This window comes from Uranotaenia lowii, chromosome 2 (genome assembly GCF_029784155.1).
Source record: "Uranotaenia lowii strain MFRU-FL chromosome 2, ASM2978415v1, whole genome shotgun sequence".
Classification (NCBI taxonomy): Eukaryota; Metazoa; Arthropoda; class Insecta; order Diptera; family Culicidae; genus Uranotaenia; species Uranotaenia lowii.
This window is the reverse complement of record NC_073692.1, coordinates 396,092,888-396,115,646: the sequence shown is the minus strand read 5'-3', so window position 1 is coordinate 396,115,646 and position 22,759 is coordinate 396,092,888.

The following is a 22,759-nucleotide window of genomic DNA, read 5'->3' as shown; positions in this document are numbered from 1 at the left end:
CTTTGCCTGAATCGTGAATTCTGAAATAATTGTATTTTGAATATGAAGTTAGGTTATGTAATTGTTAAAATAGTTGTATGGGAAAACATTTCTGCAAACAGTATGCTAACGATTTATGTAACGATATTATTAAAAGTATGCAACATATCAAACTATAATGGTTATTGTTGCAATTGGAAGCGATAAAACGATTTTATAAAAGGTGCTTCGGATGTTTTGCTTACGATAATCAGAACTACGCTACGCTTTAAATAAATCGTAATTTTCAATGATCGGCCTTTGCTAGTAGTCTTCATTCTGATTATTTATATCATCTGAAACTTGTTGAGGCTGATGAAAGTAGCATTTTCACTTGTAATGAAGCTCAATTTCTCCGTCTTTGCTGAAGAGAAGCCGGTGGCTGCAGTCTTCTAGAACTTTTCAAGAGCGATTGATCCGGAAAGAATTTTGTAACTCTTGATTGGATGACGTAAATAAAGATTAACTTCCCATTGAGAGACAGGGATGGATAAATAAAAAATGTACTTTATTCGGCGCACTTGTAAATTAATTGTCTTATACATTTATTCTTATCGATTCTAAAAAAAACGTTTATTCACTGTGTGCTTTTATTCAAACCCTAAGAATTGAGCGAATAACGATTAGCAGTTGTTTTGAAATTTGAATGCGGATACAACAAAGTTGTTTTTATTTTTCAGATGAATTTAGCTGTGCTAAATTATATCATTTTTATAGCACGTTTTTCTCAATTTTGAGAGATAATCCTTTCAAAACAGGTTATGCTATCTCAAAAAGAGGTAAAAATGTTTAAGCGTGTATACGTTCTTCTCGATTTTCAAATTATCTGTCACTTATTTTTATCATGCCTACATCCAATGTTCCAGTAAAACAGTTTTCCAACTTGGCTTGAACGCTAGTTTTATAAGCGCATTGAGCGCCTCATTAAAACTGATATCAAAGCTCTTATAAAAACAGGAAAGTATGTGTTTTATTGAATCTTCAGCAATACTTTTGCAACTTTTTTACAACACTCTTAAGATAGTTTTTTATTCAAGTTTTAACAAAACTTTCAGGGCTCTTTTAAAACACACGATAAATAAAGCATTTCCTATGTTACAATAAAACCGTTTTAAAATTGTATGCCATCGAAAAGTCTTCATAAAACAATATTAAAACTCAAAAACGCAAATTGGCTTGATTTGTGTTACTTGGGATATCATCTTTGGCATAAAACACTTTTCAGTGCATTTTCGGTACAGAGATTTGCTAAATTGGCATTGAATTTTTGCATGCTCTTTTTTGGGTATACTTTTACGCAACTCAAGCATATTATGCACAACAGTTTTGTCAGAACTTGATTTCATAATGATTATGCCAGTTTTCTTCAAAATCTATGTATCATATTTTGAAAAAAAAAAAACTGTGCATAGTCATTTGGGCCTTATTCTCTTGTATCTTAAACATCCCGGAAATGCGTTAGTTTTAAAATTTAAATCAAAAAATTAGGAAGTTAGCCTTTTTTTTATTTTAGTATTGAAATTTTGTATGACCAATTATTATAGACTTACCTTTAACCAAGTGTCCAAAGTGTCCCATTCCTAAATGAACATAGCTTTATGTCATAATCGTTTTGCAATCGTAAGTAGATTACAGTGCATTATATTAAGTTAATGATTGAATAAGTGTTGTGGTATCCAAAAGTTGCACCAATCAACAAGATTCACCAGACCTGAAGCTAGTTTGCCAATCATTGCTATAATTGATCACTGTGTAGGTGTTGGGTACCCGTAAAATCTCCATTATTATAGTTTTTTTTATATATATTCGTCTCAATTGATTATAAAATCCTTTCCTCAAACTCCCTAAAAAATAATTTTTCATAAGACCAACTATTGATCCTGGTTTGCGTCTTTAAGACTGCAGATAATAATTATGAAGAAAACATCATTAAAGCAAAAAGGCAGTTTTTATCGATTCTTTGTATTTCTGTCACGGAATTATATGTGTCATATGAGCTTAAAAACCTATGCGGCAGGATTTTTTTTTGCTTCTTTCTGCTCGACTCCCGCTCCCAACTCCGAGAGCTGCTTTCTTTAGCATTGTTTGATTTATGAAGCATCATGTGTTTGCTTTCTTCGCTGCTGATTTGGCTCGGTTCGCATCTATCTTTCCTAACTTGTGTGTGGTGTTCGAAGGCAGCAGCAGTAGCAGTGGTTCGATAAAGCAAAAAAAAATTTGAAGAAAGAAGTACTTGTGTTTCAATGAACGACCGGTCTCTGCCTTTGGTTGCCGCCGGCCGGTCATCTGAAACCAGCCAGAAAAGTCATAAAGAAAAAAACAACAACTCACATACAAACAGACACATACACGTACAGCCCAAAGCCGTAAATAGTTATGTGTATGCCATAACTTATGTACGTATGTACCTATTTGTGTTTTTGCTGCTTCTTTGTTCTCTCGTTTTGTTTGCTCTTTGGGCGAGTTTGCGTTTTTTCTTGGTGTCTTTTTTCTCAACTTGACTTCTTTAGTGGCTAACTCGTTGTTGTTGTTGCCGTAGCCGTTTTTCCATTTCTTATGTTTTTATTTGGGCTTACGTCATTTTGTTCTATACCATTATTGGAGTGTCCCAGCAAACCCGAGAAGAGAGAAAAAAAAACAACAACAGAACATTTTCGATCGTGTGTGCCGATGATCAATATTTATCATATTTTATTACCATACACACATTATAAACCAATTTCTTCAGGGGAGAGCACAGAACCAGCCCAGTTACTTAAAATACGGCACTCGAAGCATTAAATCAAATCCCCAACAATCTCCATCAGTCCCTGGTTTCGATGATGCTGAAACGATAATTCTGTTCCATTCCGGGACTAATCCCAAATTTGAGCTGGAAGAAATTGGTTGATACACACAATATCGGTTCCAAACGCGATGCACGGTTTCTTTCAAACCACTTAGTCTAATCCGTTGTTGAGCACTTTCTTAAGTCATGCTATCAAATATTTCTCTGATGTGTTTTTTTTATCTCTGGATAGATTCGAAGCTGACTTTACGCTGTATTGTATGGTGTGATGTTTTTTTTAAATTTATACTGTGTGTGTGTGTGTGTGATCCATCCAACGACCCCCTGAGCTGGCAGGTATGTTATGCAAAGGAGCTAATATTAATCTATTCGATTAATATTGTTCAATTGCGGGTGCTGGCGGTGTTAGCTCTATTGAAATTCCAGAAACCCATTTCAGAATGACAGAGACCTAGCTGCACATTCCGAGGTAACTTTCCTTGTCAATAAGCCCCGCCTAATCATAGCCGCATGACCAAATGGGTCATGTAATTATGATTAGACTTCCCATATTTTATTGTTGGCATATCCAAGTAAAAACATTATACAATTGCCTAATTGTATAAAATCAGTACTCTAATATTCCCAATAAAAAATGGACGTGTATTTAGTTTATATTTTGCTTGATTTATGATGTTTATTATATTATGGATACTAATAAATATTGCTTGGGAAAGGAGAAAAAAAAATTAAATATAACGAGGTATAAATGCTTGGTGGAAAAACTTACATTTTTGCTGAAAAAAGTTGATTATTTTGTTATTTTTTTCGTGAGTTCGTCATTAGCAGAATTACACTAAACAGAAAATAACAAACGCAAAATTACAAAATAGTGAAAAAAAAACTAAAAAAATAATTATAGAAATATAATAATATCTAATAATAATTAGAACCCACAGTATGGTATGATTATATAGTATGATTCGAATAACCAAATAGCACCACGCGGTTTGTGGATGCCTGTTTTTTTCTGGTGGACAGCTGGAATAAATTATAAAGTTATAGAACAAAATTAAAAATCAGCTAACTTAATGAGCAATGCCTATCATGCTTCTCAATAGATGAATGAAAGGCATGTTAAATGAGTCAACCTGAAAACCACAAAAATAATATTAATTATAATAATAATAGTAAATATTTAAATGGATTTCTTTTCCATCAGTTTCGGGTAGAAAACTCGTAAACTCGTCCTCTAGAATTGAAAAGTTTATTATTTTTTTAAGGATATACCCCTGACCATTATTTGAGCAACATGGATCAAGAGAATATTCAATATGAATTGAATGATTCAAATGTTATATCTTTAATAATATATTAGAAACTAATAATATTAGCTTCTAATAGTAGAATGTACCTAAATGTGAATGATTGATGATAAATAATGATTACACTAAGGTTTTTAAGGCGGCTGGATTTGTTCAGTACTTCTGAAACGGCTTTATTTTGCATGCTTTTTTTGCCATCTGTACGGTTCTTCTACGCGGCTCTCGCGAATCAACACGTTTTTCGAGCGAAAATATTTAAGTCTTTTACGTTATCAACGGATTTCATACCGCGTAAAAAACCTTAGTTTACTAGATGTAATAAAAAAAAACAATTATAGTAAAGAATTTTCATGGGAGTTACAAAAAAAAATTGGAATAAAAATGAATATTGTGTATAATAAAAATGCATCTTTTCGGATATGTGATAAGTTAAAAAAAAATACATTCCTGGATGAACTCCGAGAAATTGCTGTAAACAAGTGAGAAATTTTTGCTCTACAATTATAATTTGTTACATAAATATCCAAAATAAACGATGCTGAAATAGTTATGCTTTTATGTAAATATAATAAATGTCGTGTTTAAAATATTTGTTTTGTTAAGTTGCTCTTGCCTATGCCAGTTCATCTGGAAACATAATGAACAGAATTATGTTATTTCTAATAATGATGTCCTATAATAACTTATTTGTAAACAGCAGTTGATTTGTTCTTGTTAGGTGAAAGCTGTTTCGAACAGTCGACCAAATATTTGACTAAATTTTCCTAAAAGATAGATAACGTGATTTATTAAAATATTCAGTAGGATTGATTACTACTTACAATTTGCAGGTTTGATTCATATCAATATCTTCATATTTCACGATCATTAAAACAATTTAGTACGAGAGAGCTGTAGGGGAACTGTTCAAATGTATTTGTTCAGGTCACACAAGAGAAATTTCTATCTCTTTCAATATAACATAGGTGCGAAAAAAATCCATTATCAGAATGGAAAATCTATTGCTCTCTATTATACCTATGTTTTAAAATCAATGATAAGAAAGGATTTTTCAACATTTAACTCGAAAACTGATCCCCAAAAAACTGAAAATCATAATTCATTCCACTGAGGGATGAATGACATCCAGATATTAAAATCCCAAAGATCAAATAAATTTAAAAAAAAAATCATTTCATTTAATTATTTATTTTTAAGATTAAGAACTGCTGCCTCAGGCGAAAGAAAACAGTTCAAACTCGCATGTAATATCCCTGTCAACTTCGATAACGAAATATTCATTTAAGCCTTGTGAGTAAACGAGATGGCACCAAATTTCATTTCTTTCTAATTTGGCCGGCCTTACCAGAAAACATACACTATCTGACTAATGCAAATATTTTACTCACCAGATGGCAGTATGCATTTTACGAACTGGAAATTTTTACCAGGGTAACCAGTATCCTCGAAAATAAACGTTTAGAGATATGTCATGTCCCGATAAATGCTTAACACACTGTAAATGAATTATTATAAACACTCATTTAAGATGAGATCTTTTACAGATCCGATCTATGTGTGATCGTGTTCGAAAGATCAATAAACGATCATTCTGATCTCAGCCATGACTAGATACGGAGCCGATTATAAGCGTGTTTTATTTTCTACCGGAAACTCTAATTCCATTGGTTTTATTTGAAGTGTTTAATTGAATTGTGAACTATAAGGTGGACATAACAAGATAGAATTCCGTTTCTTGGAAAGAAACTAAATAACATTATTAATATCTCAAACGAACAATAAAATTCCAAATAAGATACAAATATTATATCCACGCACTAACATTCTAAAATTTGGATTTTTTGTAACGTGTAGATGTAAGAATAAACACTACGTCCATTTGTTCAACACAATAACCAAATGAAATAACTAAATACAAATTCTGATAATAATTCTGAAATGTACTTATCTTGTTTGGCGATATCCATTCCGTTTATCCATCGATGCGTCATTTGAATTTTTGAAGCGAAAAATCGATTGAGAACACTAATTCAATGGTAACCCTAGAGTTAGCTAGGATCACAACCTCCTATGAGAGCTATTCTAACGCCATCTCTTGTGATTTTCATCGCGCTTTTTTCGATGCTTTAGAGGAGCATCATTGCGTCATCCTGAGACCAATTTTTTTCAACTTTGAACACAAATTACACAAAACTTTTCGAATTATATTCTTTAACTATACACTCACTACAATCACGATCACTTCAATTACTGATTTAGTAATACAACACTAATTTAAACTCGCTGGTAGTGGAATAAATACAATTCGGAATGATGTCGAAGATAAACGCGTTTATCACCATGCAGTGATGCTAGTTTTTTTCCCATATGTCTATTTATACAGAATGCTTAAAAATTGCTCCTCTAATTTACGTTAATTTTACAAATATTCATACAATGTGTGCGACAAAATAAGCATTCATTGAAATTGCGAAAGTTAGACTAGAAAAACCAGTACAGTAAAGTTAAAAATAACAATCTCCATAATTTTTACAAGCTAAGTTTAGCCTAATGGGTACATTCCATCAAACTGTTTTTTTAGCCATATTTTTTTTTTTAGGTTTTTGTCATGCTGTTACTTGCTGCTTGGCTTTCATAAAATCTATGAACAAAAATACGCGTACCTGGTAGCACACGCTTAAGACATATTGAATTGATTTTTCTCATCAAATATTTGCAGCCAAGATACTTTGCTGTTTCTGATTCAGCATTAATTTAATTTGAAGGTACTCTTAGTCTTTTTAAAAAAAGAAAATCGACCGAAAAACTTCCCAAAATATGATGGTACAGGTTCTTTTATTCATGGAACGTTGTTATTCATTTTATTTTAGACCCACTAAATTCTTACGATAAATTTTCTTTATCTTTGACTATCTAAACATGTCATAAACATCATTTCAAACTTATTTTTATCAGTAAACAACCAGTAAAGTGAATAATACAGCGCAGATAGAGAGAATCAAATGATCAACTGACAAAAGAAAAGCCAAATATGGGACAGCTTTGCGAGTATATTTAATCCGTATGCGAAAATATACTCGCAAGGCTGTCCCATCATTATTTTCTCCTCCGCATCAACAACTTCCAAATCAAAAACACATTGGACGAAATTCTACAACAATTATCTTAATATCTGTGAAGAAAGAAGAAGAAAAGGTTAAGTTTCAACCGAGAAATCCACGAAAGTTTATAAAAATCTTTAAAGCCGTTTTTCTCGGTTCGTTGTTTTTGCATATGGGACAGACTTGCCGGCAGCAGCAGTGGAGTTGATGTGCATCTTTTTTTTTTTTTTTTTTTCTTTTCTTTTTTTTTTTTCATGCGGCAGCTTTATGAGAAATCACACGGCCCTTTTGAGGCCAAAATTACTCACCGCGGGGGAAAGCTAGGTAAATGAAATGGGTAGGATTGGGAGGAGACCGCAATACACCGGGCGGATTAAGAATGTGTCTCATTTAAACTCCGGTTGCTCTCTGACAAGTCAAACCCTGGCGAACCAGGGCTGGGCTTGCCAATGAGCCGTATTGCGAGCGGGGGTATTTTATATCAGTTGTATAATGTGTAAATGTGTAACACTGTGTCATGTGAAGTGAGCAACAAATAGTAGCTTTGGTTTGGTTTGTTTGCTGGATTCGTCGTGATATTAAAGCTTAGTTCTTTTAGAAATGGGACAGTTACGAATGCCTGTATCTCAAAAACCATTCGTTGGAACCAAATACTTTCTATGAAGAAAAAGAAGGTAATGTTATGATCTTTCATGAAAAAATTTGAAAAAAAATATTTACCGTTTTTTGTTAAAGAAATTTCTACTTTATTCTTGGTATCTCCCATTGGCCGACGCACACTTTTTTCAGTCGTGGTATTGATCAGTTTCTCCAACTTATACTTCGTAAAATCTATATTTAAGGTGGCTTCACCCTCCTTCTTCAATTTCTGATACTTTTTGGTCCAATACTTCTCTGGAAACTGGAAACTGGAAGCATTTTAGTGGATTCAGTTGTTTCGAAATGAACAAATTTGATTATTTTTTACCACATTTTTGAACGTTTTTTTTTCGGTATCGGTTTTACAGCTTAAGAGCTTTGGAACTATCAAAAAATGGTTGTTTGAGGTTGGATTTCAATGAGTCATTACTACGCAACACTTTCAGTTTATCGGAGAAAATTGTTTTGGACATTTCAGCGATCTACCCTTAGTTTTTCGTTTATTGAAAATTAAAAATGCTGGTATGAGACTTGACTTCCTTGATGATCCTTAACCGTTGTTGCCGATCATGTGCTTCACTTCAATGCTTGATTTGAACTTTGTGGACATTATTGACAGTGTTTGCATACTTATCCACCACAAAAACTCAGTAATTCTTTGAATAATCAACGGTTTTGTCAGCTATCAATTTGATGATGACGTATTTTCAAGGAAACTGTGCAAAATTATTTTTTTCTTTTTCTCTTGCATCGTACATATCTCAAAAACGCGTAAATTTTAAATTTTGAAAAAAATAGGTCGAATAGTACTTTTTACAGGCAACAAAATGCTGTCAAAATTTTTAATATCCAATAACTAGTTAACGAGCTATTAGCAAATGAAAGTGTCCCATTTCTAAAAGAACTAAGCTTTAAGTAGTATTGTGTCGTCTGAAGTGAGCAACAAATAATAGCCTTTGTAGGGCTGAGTTTTGTTGTCACAGTGAGTAATATTGTGTCATGTGAAGTGAGCAATGTTTGAATTTTGCTGTCACAGTGAGTAGTATTGTGTCATGTGAAGTGAGCAACAAATTGTAGCCTATGTAGGGCTGAGTTTTGTTTTCACAGTGAGTAATATTGTGTCATGTGAAGTGAGCAACAAATAGTAGCCTTTGTAGGGCTGAATTTTGTTGTCACAGTGAGTAGTATTGTCCCATCTGAAGTGCGCAATGTTTGAATTTTGTTGTCACACTGAAAGTATTGTATCGTGTAAAGTGAGCAACAAGTAGTAGCCTTTGTAGGGCTGAGTTTTGTTGTCACAGTGAGTAATATTGTGTCATGTGAAGTGAGCAATGTTTGAATTTTGTTGTCACAGTGAGTAGTATTGTGTCATGTGAAGTGAGCAACAAATAGTAGCCTTTGTAGGGCTGAGTTTTGTTGTCACGGTGAGTAATATTGTGTCATGTGAAGTGAGCAACAAATAGTAGCCTTTGTAGGGCTGAGTTTTGTTGTCACAGTGAGTAATATTGTGTCATGTGAAGTGAGCAACAAATAGTAGCCTTTGTAGGGCTGAGTTTTGTTGTCACGGTGAGTATTATTGTGTCATGTGAAGTGAGCAACAAATAGTAGCCTTTGTAGGGCTGAGTTTTGTTGTCACAGTGAGTAGTATTGTGCCATCTGAAGTGCGCAATGTTTGAATTTTGTTGTCACACTGAAAAGTATTGTATCGTGTAAAGTGAGCAACAAATAATAGCCTTTGTAGGGCTGAGTTTTGTTGTCACAGTGAGTAATATTGTGTCATGTGAAGTGAGCAATGTTTGAATTTTGTTGTCACAGTGAGTAGTATTGTGTCATGTGAAGTGAGCAACAAATAGTAGCCTTTATAGGGCCGAGTTTTGTTGTCACAGTGAGTAGTATTGTGTCATGTGAAGTGAGCAACAAATAGTAGCCTTTGTAGGACTGAGGTTTGTTGTCACAGTGAATAGTGTTATGTTGGGCCCTACCTGTCACCTAACCTTACTCGATTCAAAAACTTTGAGCCCATGATAGTTTTCTCTTGAGATTAGCATAGATTGGCGAATAAAAATATTTACAAATGAGTAAGTCTTTAGAGATTCAAAACAAATGTGTAGCTACTCTGTAATTATATTAACAGCTTGGATACCATAAAACAGAATCTCCATTAAAAGGTGTTTAACACTGCAGCAATTGTAAAAAAATCTACGTTACACAAACAATAAAATAATTGATAAATAACCAAGCAAGACCATACTACTAATGACAATGCTGTTCCTTTAAAGCATCATCGCTAACTCTGAACATCTTCTCAGAACAACTTTCCTCAATCTGTTTCGGTTGAAAGAAATAACACTTCTATTTTTAATTTCCAATATTATCTTCCTGGACTGCCTTTATATTATTGTTTTTCAAAATCGTAACATCTTTCTTCGACTACCTTAATTGAATTTCAAGCCTAACCGAACAATAGACGAATCTACCAAAAAGCGTTGAAACGAGAAAGAATTATTGTTAACAGGAAACTGTCCAAAAAGCATTCTGATCCAATGAGCCTCTAGTTCTTGTAAAATGCTTGATTTAAGAATAATCCTTCGAAATTCATAAACCGCAAATGCACACTTACTAGAGCATTGGGGAGACGAATACTACTTACTACCTTTACCTTGTCTAGTAACACATTGAACAGTTATTAACCCGTGACCCATTACAGACTAGGATACGGGGACACATCTCGACCTACAGAATACCGGACCTGAAATATAAAACTTTATTAAACAAATTGTATGAAAAATTATATCAGGTCAAACAATCAATACTGATCGGACCATATTGAACACTGGTAAGACGTTTGTTTAAAGCCGTGGGGCCAACACGTAGGTTCCGTTTCACTGGCGTTCATCAGTGATCCGTTCGTGTTCGCAAGATCTGGTGTGATACTATCACTATTCGATTCTTTAAGATCTTGCGCGACAAGGCATACCCATTTATCTCAAAGTGATATAAATGAGCCTCTTACCATGCCCACGGATGTTTTTTTTAAATTTATACTGCATCAGAAAAAAATAATGTTGAATTGTTAAATCATACAAACATAAGCTGCGGCTACTATTTTTTATATTCCTTCTGATGCTTCCAGTAGTTCAGCATATGAACGGTTCAATCACTCCGATTACTACCAACCCCACCCCCTCCCCACACCTCGTGGGTGCCATCAAACGCTGCAATTTCTATTAAAACTTTGAACTTTTCCTGATAGTTGCCTAGTTGAGGAATTTTCAAAATTTTTCACTTCACAAATAAAAAAAAATTATTAATGACTTAAAAGTAGAGTGTTCATCCCGGGAATTCACAGGAATCAAACAATTTCGGGAATTCTGGAATCCCGGGAAACGATGGAATAATCCCAGGAATTCCCTAATATAAGAATTCGAGTTAAATATTTGAAAAATAACACTTCTAAATTGGAAATATACATATGGTCATAATAAGTATGGACAATTATTGATCTACCTTGGTAAATGGTTAAAGCTGATTTTGTTTTCTATAGATTGTTAAAACATGGACATCAACAGAAAAAAATGAAATAAAAAAGGGGTTTTGAGAAAACCTTGCGTTGGAGGTGGAAAAACCAAACAATATCAATAAAGAAACACTACAAAAAAAGACTACATGCTCTCTTTAGCAATACTTATTATTAAGAACTTTCATTTTGCAAACTGTGGACAGTTTTTAGCAAAATCATCGGCAGAGCAATGACACTATTTAAAACAAAAGTGTAGCTATGCAGTGATATGAAAATTCACTAAATTTGATGAATAATCTGAAGTCTGGCTAATCAACTTCTTTCGATAGTAAAAAATATTTCTCAAATTTATCCAATTTTAGCAACAATAAGCTGTCAATTAAGTTGGTAAAAGTGTTACATTTCATTCGTGCTGAACCATTCGTTTTTGGCAATATAAAAAAATGGTTTTTGTTACATTTCATTTGATAAATTGGCTAAATTATATTATTTTTAAGCAGTAAAAAAAATATTTATTTTTTATTGCTGACAATTGACTATCGTTTTAAAGCGACTATTTTTTCTTTTGTGTCTGTTATTTCCTGTGGAAAATGGTTTAATAAGAAAAGATAAAAAAAACTATTAAATGAAGGGTTTAAATTTGTTTATTTCTTATCACTACTTTATTTAAAAGTTATTTTTTGGTTTATTTTTATTTCAAATTCCGTTCTTAGCGAATGCATCCCAGAAACCTATTTAAAATATCAAAAAACTATTAATAAAACCGACCTGAATGAATTGAATGAATGAAATAAGCTTAGATAGAAACGAATACTGCTTTCAAAGCCAATAAAAGTTTCGCTTTCTTCTCACATAAAAACAATTTCTGATAAGAATGTATATTTTGGAACGTTTTCCAAAGAAAAAAAATCCCTCGGCGAAGGTCCTTATATTTTGAGAGGCATTGTTACAATCAAACAATTTTTAAAATCATCTATAGTAAGGTTTCCAAATTGCTAATTTTTTTTGAGTAATTCCTAGATTGTGACAAAATTTGCACGAGTTGGTCGTCAATATTGAAACCTGAAAATTAGCAAAAAAAAACCTTCAAAAATAATTTTTAAGTAAGTACCTAATGGTATTGGGAAAGTAGTTCTGAGGTGAAATAACGGGAGAAATAATACAATTAAAAATCTTTTTCAATATTTCACAATCGAGCTTCAATCAATTCATTTTTGTCATTTTTGTCATTTTTGTCATTTTTGTCATTTTTGTCATTTTTGTCATTTTTGTCATTTTTGTCATTTTTGTCATTTTTGTCATTTTTGTCATTTTTGTCATTTTTGTCATTTTTGTCATTTTTGTCATTTTTGTCATTTTTGTCATTTTTGTCATTTTTGTCATTTTTGTCATTTTTGTCATTTTTGTCATTTTTGTCATTTTTGTCATTTTTGTCATTTTTGTCATTTTTGTCATTTTTGTCATTTTTGTCATTTTTGTCATTTTTGTCATTTTTGTCATTTTTGTCATTTTTGTCATTTTTGTCATTTTTGTCATTTTTGTCATTTTTGTCATTTTTGTCATTTTTGTCATTTTTGTCATTTTTGTCATTTTTGTCATTTTTGTCATTTTTGTCATTTTTGTCATTTTTGTCATTTTTGTCATTTTTGTCATTTTTGTCATTTTTGTCATTTTTGTCATTTTTGTCATTTTTGTCATTTTTGTCATTTTTGTCATTTTTGTCATTTTTGTCATTTTTGTCATTTTTGTCATTTTTGTCATTTTTATCATTTTTGTCATTTTTGTCATTTTTGTCATTTTTGTCATTTTTGTCATTTTTGTCATTTTTGTCATTTTTGTCATTTTTGTCATTTTTGTCATTTTTGTCATTTTTGTCATTTTTGTCATTTTTGTCATTTTTGTCATTTTTGTCATTTTTGTCATTTTTGTCATTTTTGTCATTTTTGTCATTTTTGTCATTTTTGTCATTTTTGTCATTTTTGTCATTTTTGTCATTTTTGTCATTTTTGTCATTTTTGTCATTTTTGTCATTTTTGTCATTTTTGTCATTTTTGTCATTTTTGTCATTTTTGTCATTTTTGTCATTTTTGTCATTTTTGTCATTTTTGTCATTTTTGTCATTTTTGTCATTTTTGTCATTTTTGTCATTTTTGTCATTTTTGTCATTTTTGTCATTTTTGTCATTTTTGTCATTTTTGTCATTTTTGTCATTTTTGTCATTTTTGTCATTTTTGTCATTTTTGTCATTTTTGTCATTTTTGTCATTTTTGTCATTTTTGTCATTTTTGTCATTTTTGTCATTTTTGTCATTTTTGTCATTTTTGTCATTTTTGTCATTTTTGTCATTTTTGTCATTTTTGTCATTTTTGTCATTTTTGTCATTTTTGTCATTTTTGTCATTTTTGTCATTTTTGTCATTTTTGTCATTTTTGTTAATATCTTTTTAAAGTGTTTTTTTTTCTAAATTGTCTCTTCAATCAATAATATAAATAAAAAAAAATATCTTAATGACTTGCGAACATTTCCCAATCCCTGACCGACTGCAATAAAACGGGCCTCTCCTAATAGTTCAGTCAACTTGGAGCTGAGATGCCTGTTCCTACATGATCGATCTTGAAACTACAAGTCAGCGGTCAGACCCAGCCAGGGAGGTCAGAGAAAATCGGCTGAAGACAGAAAATTGGAACTTGATTCCGGCCGGGTTCCCCGATTCGTTTGAGGTGCGTGCTAGCCCGAGCCCCAATAGGTCGACCGTTGTCGTTGACTGGAAATGGCAACATCGGCAGCAACAAACTTGAAAACTGATTTCCTGATGGAGTTTGGAAATTGGTTTCGTTTTGGTGCATCGAGCTTTGGAATATATTGAAATATGAACTTCGAGGGATACCCTCAATTTTCTAGAGAGGTAACGAAATAAAAACTAACTGAGTGACACAAAATTTAAAACGGTTATCGAAATTAAAACTTATTTGAGCAATAGGAGTCAACAGCTCAAATGAAACACCGAAACGCCGAAGCTCAAGCTCATTGAGACTCTGCACAGAAAAATTCTGACGGTCGCCATGTATGATGAAAAGTTACCGAACTTCTTTTCAGTTCTACTTTTCTTTAGTACGGTAACATTTCTTAGGAACATTTTGACATGGCGACCGTCAGAATTTTTGTGTGAAAAGTTTCAACGTACCCGATCGTCGGTGCTTTTATTATGTCCTAGATCGGTTGTCTCATATCGTTTTGGCTTTAAATCACGTTTTGTTGTTTTCAAAGTAAAAGGATTCGAGGGATCAAATTTTTCAGCAAACATCAACAGCTGATGCATTAATAACCTTGTAAAATTGTTACGTTTGATGTTTTCGGCATGTCGGATTGCACTTTTTTCAAGTGTTGTAAGCTGATGGGAAACGCAATCAAAAATCTTTGTTTAAGCTAACTTCAGGAGAATAGGAACTACTGATTGTTGAGATTTCGCACAACCTATTTAGTTAGTCACGCACTCTTGGGAATCATGGTACGGAATTTTCGTCCCATTTAGAGTTGACATAACCGGAGAATCTTGCATCCGTGTCCCGGTTTTCTTATTAGCTGTTCGGTGTGGATTTCTTTCGAATGATGGAAGGAGAAAAAAACAGCAGCAGAACCCCGTCCTTTGACATCTCGGAGCAATACGATTGTTATGCATCACGGATGCTGCACGTTCGAGGAGTTCTGTTTTTTTTTTCTTCCGAACGTCCGCGATCATCCCTCCTAGCGGCATCCCGACATGGCCAATAATGATGGGACGTTTGTTTTTTTCTTCATGTTTCTTCATCTTCGACTCAAGAAACATCCTTGCATCGTCATGCTCGTCATCTTTCGACAGAATAGGGCGACAGGGTTCGATTTTATGAGACCGAAGACGAGAGCCTTAAATGCGGGCTTTGATTCGTCATGAATCACATTGACAGTGGTATGACAACATGACAATTATCCCTCTCTAAGCGAAAGGGTCTTCTGACGGGGTATGGCTGAAACATTTCTCAGTCTCAGTCTTTTCCTGTGCTGTCAATTGCGAAACAGTTGACAAGGAAAAGTGCTCTACGGGAAAAGTTTTCCACTCAAGAATGCTTAAACCTAACTGACCGAAACTAATTGCGCACAGCCTGCAAAATTGCTTGATGACATTATAAAACTGCCATTTGACGTTTCGTTCTACTTTTAGCAGTGACCCCAAAATCAAGAATAATTCGGGTATCATGAATAACATGTTTGCAAGTCTAAAATCATTATTTCTTTAGCATAAATTTTAATAAAAATAGAAATCCAAGGTAGTTCATCTCGCAACGCTTTCTCAGTAATTAATTGAAAATATTTGTTAACTCTCTAATGATCCCTAATTGCCTTTTGCTAGCGAGGTTCAAGAAGAAAACTGCAGCTAAGAACCTTAGAAAAGCGAACAAAAATCACATCACGTTATTAAATTACGACTTCTTTCTTGGTCCATCAATCATTCGCCATTTCTCATTTATCATGGCGTTAATTATCATTTGCAGCCATCACATCCCTACTGGTTTTTTGGATTTTGCTTTCTTATTTGACCGTGATTCGTTTTTATGTTTTGTTTGTCGTTTTTTTTTTATTTTTCTCGGACAAAATGCCTTAAGGCTATTCCTTTGGAGATCATCTTGCAGCAACATGAAGTTTTTTTTTTCGGTTTAAGCTTTTGTGTTTCCAAAGTTTACATCATGAAGCTCAAAAAAAAATATTGATAAATAATTGTTCACCATTGCCAGTTAGATAGATAACTGAAATACTAATAAAAAACTAAAAAGACATGGTTTTTTTATTTGAATTTTTGGCCTTTTTTTTTAAGTTTGAAAAACTTGAGAAAACCTTAATCAATCTCGAATAAAGCCAAATTTTAATTGAATACTATAACCAGCATATCTTCACTTCCAGTAGTACTCTAAAAGGTATAATTTTCCAACCCTTTAGGGAGCTTCCCTGTTATGACTGACGAAGATGATGAGCTCAGGCAAAGTGTACAATTCTGTAAAACGGTTCACAATCATTTTATGACTGCGGTACAGAAATTGATCATGGCCAAAGAGCTACAAAGATTGAAGGAAGCAAAGTGAAATAAAAAAGGAAACCAAATGAAAATGGTGAACATCCAAATTTGGGAAAGCAAAGATGAAGATGATTATATGCTGTTTTGGAAAGCCTATACTGCCGTTCCAAGCAAGATTGTCCCATCTGAAAATCGTGCTTATAAAATTAGATTCTACTGCCAGTAATGTTCCAATTGATAAATTTACAATGTAATCCGCCAAAAAAGTTGCATTCTGTATAACAACTAGTAAATTATTGTGAATTTGCGTTGAATCTGAACGCATATTGAAACAAGTTTCTTTGCTAAACATTCACGTTACTATGCTTTTTCTTCCATTAAAATGCCTATTTTGAATATTTCTATGGAGTATTCTAATTTCTCCCTTAGTGATTCAATCAAATCAGGACTTCCTCATTTCTTTTAAAAAATATTTTGGTAATAAAAAAGAATAGAAAAATCAAAACAAAACGCATAAATGGCTCATGCCTTCTTTCACACCTAATTTTTCCGAGACATTAACATTGGATTACATTATATTTAGGGTAACGGTCTTATTTTTAACCATTCTAACTATCTAATAAAGCAACTAATCATGAAATTTTTTACCAAATGTTGTTGAATTCCAGGCACTTAATATATTGCACTATTTTTTTCTTGATAACTTGCTTTATTAGAATGCTAGACAAGGTGTTCCAAAATAAGTCCGTTACCCTAACAGCTTAAGTTAAGAACACACTAAGTTAACACTGAAAAATGTTGTTTCCAGCAAAAAAAAGTGAAAATGGCCCAAAAGTCACATGGGACACTTTTGCATAGACCGGCAGTATAGGTACATACGTAAAGCACTTGGAGCACGAAGGGCAAATCAGCAATTGGGCCTCCGTCCGTAAGATGCGGAGCTACCGGCTACTGGCAGTGTATCATCTTTAACCACAAAACTTAATGATTGTAATCAGCTGTTTCTAGAACCGTTCTTGAGGCCTCTTCCTATAAAGCAAAGTCATGAGAAAGTCACATTTAATCTTTCTTTTTATGGTTACAGCTAAGTGACTCATCGGTTCAAGTGTTCATATCAATTAGATTTTAAAAGCTATTTCAATTTTTTTTAAATTTTTCAGCCGCAACCCGTGGCGTAGAGCACAGCCTTCAGTGAACATGAGATCATATCCCGGTCACGGCATATATAAGATTCGAAACTTAAGCTACGGTTTTCTCAAATCTCATACAGCAGCTCAAACATCCTTTTAAAAACTAGCTCAAACACGTTTTTTTTGTTTAAACATTGAAAAAGGGAAAAATAGACATCTCTGAGAATTGTAACTGAATAAGAATACCTCGTTTAAGAGCTTAGGGAAGATAAGGACATAATGAGCACCCGGAGCATAATAAGCACACCTTTTTTCTACGAAAGTCCGAATTTTCTCAAATACATTTTCATCAGGATTTATTTCGTTCTTCCTGTAGTATTATTTTTTCACCAAAAAGAAATTTTCTTATCATCTTTACAAAAGTATTTAGAATAAACCAGCTAGGTTCTCAAGTGCCAAAAATATGATAATTTTTGAGCCCCACGAAATCAGCATTTATGACATTAAAATCATCATGATCTAGAATGCACGCACTGCAACATTTTGTACACATTGTTTCTCAATTTTTACCATTAATAAATTTTTGATTTTTCAATTGAATCAATTTTAAAACGCGTCTTTACTAAAATTTGTTACCTCGGGGCAAACAGAGCACTATCAATCGGGGCACGATGAGCGTTTTCTGCCGTATAAACTAGCAGCGAATTCAACTCGATGTAGTCAACTGAATTATAGAGCAACAACTTGACTAGTTTACATTCGACGATTGGGCCTCTGATTATCTTTCCGACACCTTCCAATTGGACTTGGGCCTGCTAAAAAGAATAAAATTTGCTCTTTACTCTTACACAGATTTCCATAAGAATGACAGCTAATCGGAGTAAACTTGGAGTGAAGGCTATTGCTTTCTCTGTTTAACGCATGAGAAATCGTATTCCGGGATAGCGAGCGCACCCATCGCCTCAAGGCCAAATCGTCAGATGAAACAAGTCAAGTTGTAGCTCATCTGAATAAGATGACTTCATCGAGTTGAATTCGCTGCTAGATTCCCCTTCAGAAAACGCTCATCGTGCCCCAATTAATGGTGCTTATTCTGCCTCATTATGCCCCTGCAGTGACTGCTTTTCAGCTTTCGGCAAAAAATTTTAAAATGCATTTTAAAACGTTTTCATTTACTTTTTCAAGTTTCAGCCAGTTAGAAAATATACTATTTTGGTGTCTAAACACGAAATAATGATGTAATTTACATATTATGGCTGTTTTCTATGGTTAAACAAGCGTTTTCCTTAAGGTGGCCATTATGCCCTTATCTCCCCAAAATGCATTAAAATGGAATTGTATATTTTCATTTGTATTGAATATAGAAAAAGGTCATAAGTTTAGAGAACGAATCTTCAACTCACACAAGACAGCCACATGTACATTACTCTGGGGTGCAAGGATTTTAAAACTTGGTGTCCACAAATTAGGAGGCACTGAATTCAAATTTGCATGAAGAATTTTTCTATCAGCTCTAGTTACAGGAATGAGTTTTCAAAAATAGGTTAAAAAATCACTCGTAAAAATTTGTGCACTTTTTTAGACAAACTGTAAAATATTATAAATATGTAGAAAACGAAAGATTTAAATCCATGATTCACTTTCTCAAAGACCGCAAGTGATTTGACTTTTTCTTATGGAAAATACTGTTCAAAACAATAAAAATGATTTGACTTCTAATAAAAAAAAAGTTATAGAAGTTATTACTGGTCGGACGTTATACGTTCTCGCCAATTTTTTTGGAACAGATAATCGAATCCGATGGATAATCGAGTCAGAAAATTCTACCCACGAAAACTTAATTTTTAAGTTTTTCTTAGTGTGAAAAAGGATTAAATTGCTTTTTAAAAATACACCTACAATTCCGTTCATAGTTCTATAGAAATGGGATACATGCCCACTGAAACATGAAATTTGAACGATTATAAAATTTAACGCTGGATATTTTTTCGATCATATTTTCTTCAAACAATAGGCGATAGAAGCATAAATTTATTCTTTCTCTCCTTAAGACAAACCCGTGAGATCTGTCAAAAGTTGGGTGAAATTTTGCCTGCATCTCACTTGCACTGAGGAGAACCATCACCCAAATTCGGCACCGCTACCATCGCCTATTATCTCACAAAATTTGACATATCTATTTGCGTCTTGAGATACAGAAAATCTACGAAAATCAGACTTTTAGCATTTGAACTGGAATATTTCAGAAACTACGCAACGCCCATTGATGAAATTATCAAAGTGAATTCTCAAATAAAACTATCATGTGTTGAATTTTAAAAAGTTGTATCGGTTGAGTCAAAGATTATGCCAGGTACAATATTTCAGGCTTGCACTGAAAATGCGATTTCCATACGACACTGGACGATTGTTTGTGTGTGGAAATGAAAATAATGTTTTCTAGTAAATCAATTTTAATAATTTGTTTCCAAAAATCATGACATTCTGATTTAAAAACATGAATTTGTCATGTTTCATTTATCATTTTCGTTATCATTGTATGCAGAAATTCATAGACTGAATGGTGGAATAAAAACATATATTTCCCGTAATCCTTCCAAAATTTTACACAACTCACCTTTTTGAAAAGTCAAAAATATAGTATCTTGCGTAACTTTGGATTCAACTGATTAAGTTATTCAAAAATAATCACGGGAATTGACAATAAGAGAGACATATTTTGACGTACCACAGTTCAAGAAGATGACCGTCTTCTGATGTGATGAAGTTCAGTTCGTGACGGCTGATGTGATGAATAATGAAGACATTGTAAAATTTTTAAATCTCTATGAACTTCAAACAATAACATTCTTTTCAAAACGAAACCAAAAATATTGGTTTCTAATTTATTTTTAGTCTCAATTTAATCACGGACAAAAAAATGAACGGATAATCGAGTCAAAATACACAGATAATCTTATCACAGATAATCGAGTCTACGTAGAATCCAGTCCGCCCTGAATTTTGTTTATGTTTTTCCGTTCTGTGAGATACGTACATTTTGACGGAATGGTAAAAAAAAAAGCTGTGATATGTTTAAACGAATAAGATTATTTTATATTTTTAGTATGATATACCTTTTTACTACAACTTCTAGGACGTTATCATTTCAGTTTTCTTAAAATCGTAAAAATAATTTCTACTACGCAATGTATCTCTGAACCTAAAAAACCTAGGCATAATCTGGATGGTTCTTTGCGTAGAGGATATAAAACAGGTTAAAAAAAATATTAATGCTGCACCCGGGATTGTTAAATCATCATTTTTTCTATTATTGTTTTAACTCGGATTTTTAAAAACTTCCAAATGTCATATCAAAAACTAGAGATTATAAACAATATCTGACAAAACATTTGAGTTTAGGGTGCAAAATTCTTTTGAAATCAGTTATTTTAACAAAGCAATCAAAAATGTTGTTTCCCTGTGAGATGAATACTCGTATGTAGTTCAATCAGACCATTTGAAACTCTTTGCCATCATCATAGTTCTTTAAAATATACAAGGTAGGCTATTGCGCTCTCTTTAAACGTATTGGTAAGAGGCCCTGAAAAACAGTTATGAAAAAATCTGGAAAATGTATGAAATTTATCAGAAAATCACATTTTCTTTAAAATTTTAAAAGCATTAAAATTATGAGAAAAATATTCACTGATGCAATTTGATTCAACAAACAATATTTGGCTTCTCGACACAGCTTAAAGTAATATGATATTGGCTTTTTGTCAATTTAAAATCAAAATTTGGTGATATTTTTGCTTTGTGTGACCTATTCCTTTGCGATTTGAATATCAATTCTAACAAACTGACTTTTAATCACAGAAATATGAACTTCATTTGATAATTTATCAAATTTTGATCAAAGACATAAGAAAATATAACATAGCTTGCTTCCAACAAAGAGGGACGGCGATGAAAACTTCTTTTGAGTGCTCATTATTTATGGATCAGATCCGAAAATCTAACGCAAAAAAAAGTTCTTGATGAGCCTGAAGAATCAATCTTAATACTGAAGCCCTGTTATTTTCCATGTACTATGCGTCATCATTTGGTTTTTGAATAGCAATTTGCAGCTCAGAACGACTCGCCGAGGGCACTGCTATTGAAATAATGATGTTTTGAATTCAAATGTCATAACGTATAGTATTTTTCAAAACACAAGAGAAATTTGGTAAATTTCGATATTCAAAGAAATATTAGCTGAGAATTGATCACAGAACAAGGTAAGAAAAAATTATTTACGTGATCGTTCAATGTTTTAAGGCCAGGTAATTCTTCTATATCTGATAATTTTTAGATTTCTGGAAAAAATTGCGCTGTGCCCATTTGAAAAAAAAAACCCGTAGTCCACGAGTAATCAAGTTTCCAGTACCACCTTTGAAATCAAAAATTGCTATGAATGGAGCAAGTTTTTTGGAAGTCTCGAAACCGTTCAAAATTAATTATTTCTAAGTATTTGAAAGATGGCAATTTCATTGGAAGTAAATTTTTCCACCATTTTTAACATAGATCGACTTTCTAAAAATTTATCAATTTCTGAAATATAACATTAAAGATGCTCGAAGAGTTTTGGAGTTGAAATCCGTTCGGGCGAAAAAAAAAAAACTGACACCGTCAAAAGTATCAGAACAGATTTTGTAGAAAACTTTTGTTCGGAATAAATAAGTTTTCTCTTGCAAAATTAAACTGAAATAAATTGTGTTCAATGTCCCACCTTTTCAAATCCACAATTTTATTATGCATGCTGAGTATCTTAACTTTTTCCATTTTTATACAATAACCATAAAATGAACACGTATTGCTTCCGAAAATGAACCATTCTTAAATCCGCCGGGTAGAATTACCAACGAATCATTGCACATTCATCATGTTTGATTTTAATGTAATAATTTGTTCTTGATTGCAAAAAAAAAATATATATATATGGTTTGGTTTAACAAAAATGTATGAAAATCAAATTTCTTCATATAAAACTACTTAATGGAACATTTTCTTACTCGATTAAACCATTTTTTTTATTTGTTGTAAAACAAAATCTGAACAAAAAACTTAATTTTTTAAACAAATTTTATTTACTTCCGTGTCAGAAAACAGCTAAGCATCACCCTGCATTTCAAAAAGTTTTGCTGCAAATCGCCAATCAGAGCCACCATGAAAAGAGAAATCCGAAAGCATG